We start from the raw sequence: 8,167 nt of genomic DNA on the forward strand, positions 1-8,167 counted from the left end.
ACCCTTCAAACCCCATTGCCTGCGGGAGCTTGCTAAGCTTCATGGGCAAGAAGTTTAAAAAGAGTCTATAAAACGAATGCCCAAGGCCTTAACTTCAACACACATTAGTTTACTACCCTGAGTGACCAGTTCTATGCACATCTTTTCCTTCAGTAACTGTCTAACTATGAAGTACGCATCATAACCTTTGGAATTGTGAGCTAGGAACGTGTAGTCCCAGAACTTTTTGCCAGTAAAGGTCTTAACAAACATAGAAAGACACTCATTGCCCTTAAATTCCCAGGATTTTTCCGGCTTTAGGGACATAACAAAAATGTAAGTAGGCTTGTGCAACCCAGTCTCCTGCATGCATTCAAAATCATAAATATATATATATATACACTTTTCTGATGATTCGAGCTTTCTAATGCTGTCCATAAAACAGAGGTGGCTGTCTACATCACCAGTGATCAAACCCTGACACTGCTTACAGCGCCTCCCTTTACACTTGTGCCGCTTGTCCACATAAGACTGACACTTATCACACAAAGTTTTAGACAGGCATTCGACTTGTTTTTTCGATGCACAGTTGTCATAAATGTAAAGGGAAGGGTAAATACCTTTAAAATCCCTCCTGGCCAGAGGAAAAACCCTTTCACCTGTAAAGCGTTAAGAAGCTAGGATAACCTCTCTGGCACCTGTCCAAAATGACCAATGAGGAGACAAGACACTTTCAAAAGCTGGGGGGAGGGAGAAACAAAGCCTCTCTCTCTGTCTGTGTGATGCTTTTGCTGGGGACAGAACAGGAATGGAGTCTTAGAACTTAGTAAGTAATCTAGCTAGATATGCGTTAGATTCTGATTCCTTTAAACGGCTGAGAAAATAAGCTGTGCTGAATGGAATGTAGATTCCTGTTTTTGTGTCTTTTTGTAACTTAAGGTTTTGGCTAGAGGGATTCTCTGTGTTTTGAATCTAATTACCCTGTAAGGTATTTACCATCCTGATTTTACTGAGGTGATTCTTTTTACTTTTTTCTTCTATTAAAATTCTTCTTTTAAGGATCTGATTGCTTTTTCATTGTTCTTAAGATCCAAGGGTTTGGGTCTGTGTTCACCTATGCAAATTGGTGAGGATTTTTATCAAGCCTTCCCCAGGAAAGGGGGTGTAAGGGTTGGGAGGATTTTGGGGGGAAAGACGTTTCCAAACGGGCTCTTTCCCAATTATATACTTGTTAGACATTTGGTGGTGGCAGCGATAAAGTCCAAGGGCAAAAGGTAAAATAGTTTGTACCTTGGGGAAGTTTTAACCTTAGCTGGTAAAAGTAAGCTTAGGAGGTTTTCATGCGGGTCCCCACATCTGTACTCTAGAGTTCAGAGTGGGGAAGGAACCTTGACAACAGTTGACGTGTCTGTCTAAACACTCTTTGGACCAACAATACAGTCTACAGCTAGGACACCTCAGCTGCACGCCCACACTGTCTGAGCACGTTATGCTCAAACAGAGGCGGCAACGATATCTGCAAGAGTGGTCGTGACTGTACATCGTGTGGCAAAATTCACAATAACCTTTTGCATCAAACAACTTTTTCACATCCAGAACCCCATAGTAATGCTCATTGTGCAACAGGATGAAAAAAGTCTTGGGGTAAACTGGGCCCCCTGTTTTAAAAAAGCCCCATCCACCTTTTGCCACATACAGCACCACCTGTATGTTGACTCCTAAATGCTGTTCAAATGTTGCTACGACACTGAACAGAACCTTTTTTTGATCTGACCACCCCAATTTCTTATGCAACTTTCTCGCCCCTGCTAACAATTCCGCGTCCATAGGTTTACGGTTGGACGTGGCAGCCAAGAGCCCCCTGCAAAACACAGATTGGTACCGGTGTAAATCAGGTCTACTAAACACCGTCTCTTTTTATGGATTATTTGACTACTGAGGATAGAATTTAAAACTCTACGAGCACTCCCACCCCTGTTTTTTACAAATGTCACAACATCCCATCGACATGCAACAACATCCCATCGACATGCAACTCTCTATTGCTCTATTGCAGCTTTGAGGTCTGATTTAAGAAAGCCTCAGCAGACAGCTCATCCCTAGTTCTTCTGACCGAAAACAAAGGGTTACTTAAATTTCAGCTCTCTAAACATAACTGAACATAATCATTAGGGCCTACCCTACCATCAACATCGAGAACTAACTGTATCCCCCTATGTATGGCTTCAACAACCTGCTGAGCTGAATTTATTTGCTCAAGACTGACAAAATGAAATTCCTCACAATACGCTGACCCCCCAAATCTAGGTAATTCCCGTTGCCAACTTCTCACTTTCTCCATATAGACCTCTGCATTTTCAGGGTTACTTGGGGATTCCTCTACAGGACCATCAGCGGCATCTTCGAGAGTCAGATTCCGAGGGGCCTCCGTGAGAGTCATCAGGAGTAGACGGGGACCCGTCCAGAAAGCCCTCTGGGGAATTTTGTAAAACAGACTCTGCGTGAGAGTTGGGTTCCGCCTCCCCATTTTCCGACAAGCCAGTTTGAGAACCTCCAGGAGGGGGCATCTCTTTTTGTTTTGTTTTTCCTTGTTACCTCTTTAGCCTTTTTTAAAATTTTTACAGTGACCCTGGCCTGGAACTTTTTGGCAGCCATCTGTTTATCCCCCAAGTGCTGTCCCCCCTTTTGTTTACACCTGAGCTGATGTGTACCCTTGAGGGTGCCCTTTTTACCCAGGCCCCTTTCCACAGCTAGTCATACCTGCTCAGAGCCACCTTTTGGAAAAATTTAAGTATTTTTAAAAAAAAGTCGCCCGCCAGAGCTTTTGCATCTTTGATGTGGTTTCCAGCCCTCCTTTCTTTTAGACCCCTGAGGATACAGCAGCCACCAGTATTCTGAAGGAAGCGTCATATTTTCCCAAAATCTTTTTAGAATACCATTCTTTTAGAACCCCCGAGGATACAGCGTCCATCAGTTTTCTGAATTAAGCATCATACCTTTCCTAAATACTAGAATATGGGGGAGCTGTGACGAGCTTATTGTGTTGGGAGAATAGTTTGTCAGTCCTTGGTTTTTTATTCACAACCCTAGAGCGCGTGCTCCGGGTTTGTGAATGTGGGCATTTTTGCTCAGAGTTTTCTCAGGGCTTGGGGCAGTGGTGGCTGCTGAGGAACTGTAGTTGTGTTTGTGTGGTTGGTTTTTACCGGAGTCTTTTGTTTTGTCCTTGGGTTTGACGTATATGAGGTTTGGACTGCCCTGATGCTTCATCTGCACTCTTGTGCTGCTTTGCGTTAGCGTTGTTAAAGGTCCCAAAGCAGATTCCTGGTTCTTTGGTGGTTCTGGTGGAGGTGCCCTTGTAGCTCTGACTACAGCATTGTCAGGAAAGCTGCCCATACCTATGGGGGGGGGGGGGGAAACATTTTACAAAACTGAACTTTACCATCTTTCTCACCCACACCTATGTATTTACATAAAATACAAAACCTCATAAAACAACCAAACCAATAAGCAAAATATATTTACTGGGCTTCATCCATCCATCAGTCACTGATGCTGGTGAATTTTCCTTTTCAGCTATCTCTTTTCTTTTTCTTTTGAGCTTGTTTACCCTCTGGTCTAAGGATCTCTCATGTTTTGACTGTACTGTGGAGCAAACAACATTATTATAAAACACATGAAACTGTCTTGTAAACTTAAAAAATAAAATATTCATTAGGGTGTTTTTCTATTTAAAAAGTCACAGCTTTAAAACAAAATAATCCATTTCAGGCTGTACAACAAACATAGGTTTTGAATTTATTTCTACCACTTAGAAAAACAAAACAAAACAAAAAAACCCACAAACATTTTTTAAAAATACATCTCATTTTGCAGAATAAAAACCAAACTGCTTTGAAAATCCATTTAAAAACACATTTTGCACAGAAACCCTTGTTAGTTTGAAACACACCATTACCATCAGTTTTCAACCATATACTTTAAAAAAACAACAACCCAGCAATGTACTTTAAAACACACGTACCAGCAGTTTAAAACACCAACAGTTTGCAACCAAATACTTTTCAATAAACCCACATGTATTTAAAAGACACACGGTTGTTCTGTTCCCTCCCCCCACCGTGTGTTTGGGCCTTCAGATTAAGGAACAAGCAAAAATGTTAGTTAGTATTACCTCCAAATGCATCAAACCCCTATAAACAAACAACCCATTTTAAAAACACAGCACATTTGCACAGTAAAAAATCCTATTAGTTTAAAACAAACAGTTTGCAACCAAATACTTTTTAAAAACCCACACCTATGTCTTGCACAGACCCCATCTATCTCTCTCTCTCACACACACACACAAAGTCACACACACACAAACAGCAGCTTTAAAAACCCACCAAACCAAGTTTGCAACCAAATACTTTTAAAAAACCCACCTATGTTTTACACAAACTCAGACACACACACACATACATACCAGCAGTTTAAAGCACCAACAGTTTTCAACCAAATACTTTTCAATAAACCCACATGCATTTAAAAGGCACATGGTTGTTCTGTTCTCCCCCCTGCCCCACCATGTGTGTTTGGCCCTTCAGGTTAAACAACAAGCAAAAATGCTAGTTATCCCAAATCCCTATACAATCTGTATAATACCTGAAGGTTTTTTTGGTTGTTTGTTTTTGTTTTTAAATTTAACAATATTAAGCACAACTATAGTTAAAAATGGTTTTTACCTTGGCCTGGTGGTGAAATGCAGCTTAAAGTTACTGGTTCCATGCTAAACAGATCACACTACAATAAAGATAGGCACCATTATTTACTAAGACAGCATGGCCAAAGAGTGGCATTATATAATATATATTTTCAGAGTTAAAAACAGGGAGCATACTTCTTCTTGCAGTCCAGCAGCAATTCAAGAGAGTTTCTGTTGAAAAAGACAGTCACCAAAATATCTGAGGTTTTTATACCATCCTAACTCTTTTTTTCAAACAGACTTCAAAATAGTAGTTAGCAGGTTGATTCGATCACCACAGCTCGGAAATAATAGTTACTTAAGGACTTTAGGCACCCCTCCCCTAGCATTCCCTTTTGTGATCTGGGGTGGGGGAATCACATTGTCTGCACAACTGGGTTGCTTTTTCTTTTTCTTTTTTTTCTTTTTTCTTTTGCTTTTTTTCTTTTAGTTAAAATATATTTTTCTGTAGGGCCTTCTTACAGTATTAAACAGTACCCATTTCCGGGGGGGGGGGGGGGCGCCCTTTGCAGATATCAATGACTGTCTTGAGGCTTGTTTTTTTTAAACATCTTTCTTTCATGCTTAAAGTTTGGGGTGGGGTGTTTTCTAGAAAGAGTGACCCATAGCATTCAACCAACTCCTGGGGTCATATTTAAACTGTCCAATAGCATCTGTGAATTCCTGAGGTTTTATTTCATTTCATATTAATCAGAATCCATCATCCTCACCCAACCACCTCCCTTACTGTGGATGCACGACCATCAAATTTAACCCTATGGCAACAAGGGTGAGTAATCACAGTCGCCCTGGCTATTCAGTGGGGGTGTGGTTAAAACCATTCAGTACAACTGGATAAGTCAGCTCTATTGTACTCAAACACATGTCTGAACCTTGTTTGTTTATGTTTTATTGTAAATACATTTTTAGAATTTTTTTCCTTCCCACAACATACATTTCAGCTTTTTGCTGTAATTGGGTCTCTTTTACACAAAAACACAAGAGCTACGTTCTCACAAACAATTTATTTTTTATTTAAAAGATATACAGCTCCTTGAAAACAAACCAAGATGCTTCATTAAAACTTTTAGCTCACTTAAGGACCAGACACCTTCTAACAGAAACACAGATAGTCACAAAGCCCTTTTCAATAGTTTTTTTTTATTTTTTACAGCTACCAAGTTTTATATTGCATGTTTGTCCCCTCAGCATTCTCTAACTTAATCCTTTTAGATTTCTTACAAATAGTCTTTTTCTTAAGCAGGGTTCTGTAACTTTTTGTGTGGACTAGATGGTCAATATAACGCTGTAAGCAGGCATCTTCCAGTTTGGTCATTTTCTTTAAAACACAGTCAGGGTCTCCACTGAATTGCACAGTGTTAGGATATAGATATTCAGGCCTGTCTGTAAAGGCCTGTACTTTAAGAATTTAGGTGTATTTTTATCACTTGGCTAGTTAGAGGTATAAAAGAAAGAATCAAAATCACTGTCTGCCAATGTAAGGTCCTTCTCTTACTGTGACAGTCTGGGGCCCTGTTCTTAGGCTAAGGCCTTTGGCTAAGCGACAGAGGCAGCCATAAGCTGGAAAGCAACCGGTCGCATCCTCACATTCCAAAGTAGTCACATGGAAAGAAGGTGCTATTGGGCTGTTAGGAATACAATCCTGTCCTGATAGTGCCTATCAGCTCCAGAGAAAGGGAAGTGCCTAGAAAATGTAAAAGAAAACTTAGTTTGATAGCATCCTGTCTGGCAAGAACTCACTGGGATGTGAAATCCTCACTTCTGTATTGTCTTGCCATTATAGTTCCCACTTTGCTATTGTTTGTCTGTATAATCTCTGTCTGGTTCTGTGATTGTTCCTGTCTGCTGTATAATTAATTTTGCTGGGTGTAAACTAATTAAGGTGGTGGGATATAATTGGTTACATAATCATGTTACAATATGTTAGGATTGGTTAGTTAAAATTTAGTAGAATGATTGGTTAAGGTATAGCTAAGAATAGTACTATATAAATTAGGGGCAAACAGGAAGTAAGTTGGGATTCGGAAATAAGGAAAAGGAACTTGTATTTAAGCTTGCTGGAAGTTCACCCCAATAAACATCGAATTGTTTGCACCTTCGGACTTCGGGTATTGTTGCTCTCTGTTCATGTGAGAAGGACCAGGGAAGTGGGAGAGTGAAGGAATAAGCTCTCTAACACACAGCATTTATCAAGGTCATCCCTTGCGCTAAATGTTCTTGGGTTAGGCACAGACATTGCACACAGGCCCCGGAGCTTGCAGTTTATAACCACTGAAGTGCAAGCCACACAGTCATGGTGCCATTGGGCTGGCACATCTATGACACAGTCCTCACAATCTTCAAAAAGCTTTTCCCTAAGGCAGAGATTAAGGACAGCATAAACAGCAACACATACAATAGTCCGCATGGGTTTTTTATGCTTATGATGTGGCACTGGCTCAGTTAGTTCCATGCCAAGCCTCCTCCTAAACGCCTCATAGCTGTCATCCTCAGAGTCCTCTTCAACAATTTGTAATGGTGTTGAGCAAAAACAAGGTGGGCCCGGGTCATCTTCGCTGCTTGATGCAATGCTGTCTAGGGCCTCCAGGTCCTCTAGAAAGGCATCGTCGAGCTGTCGAGAGATTTTCAGATAAGAAACAAGTGTAAGTTCCCAACTCTTGTTTTTAGATTTACACAGCGCCCGGCTCCTAACCCCATTACACCCCATCATCGTCTGTCACTTCTTAATAATTAATTTACCTGAGCGATGTCTTTTCCATTGACCTTGTCCACCGGTGACTTCCCCCTAGCTGCATTCGCCTTCCTCCTCTTGGGGGGTGGACGACAAGAGGCCACCATGCTATCGGAGTCCCTCACAAGTAGTTGGGTTTTGGGTTCAGGTTCTGGTGTATCCATCAACGGCTAGGCCAAAGGGCTGCCGTCAGTCGTTCCCTCCTCCTCCTCGGAACCATCGCTGATGTAGTGCTTTCTCCACGTATGGTCAAAGACCCTCGGGGCTAAAACAAAGTCCGAAGTTCTCACAGGGGTGGTGAAGGAGTCCATGTTTCCACGATTTCTAAAACACATGTTCTTGGTAAAAGATGGCCTCTTCTGCCTGGCGCTGGGACTTATGGGGTGACGGTGCTGCGCTGTGATTGACAGAGGGCGCTGGGAGGAGTTCTTAGAGGGGGTCACACAATCCTCTTCTGGGCAGTTCGCCCCATCCCAGAACCTGCCCTATTTTGGTCAAATCTTCCCTTGGGGTGGTCCTATGCGGCTGAAACCCATAGTGATTTGTACAGGGGGGTGGGAGGAATTGTTAGAGGGGTCACATGAACCACTTCCAGATGGGTCAAATCTCCTCTTGGGGCAGTCCTACAGGTGCAAAACCAGTCCTGATTGGTAGAGGGCAGTGGGAGGAGTTCTTAGAGGGGTCACATAACACACCTTGCTTCTAGTCATGTG

The sequence above is a fragment of the Lepidochelys kempii genome, chromosome 6 (assembly GCF_965140285.1).
Source record: "Lepidochelys kempii isolate rLepKem1 chromosome 6, rLepKem1.hap1, whole genome shotgun sequence".
Lineage (NCBI taxonomy): Eukaryota > Metazoa > Chordata > Testudines > Cheloniidae > Lepidochelys > Lepidochelys kempii.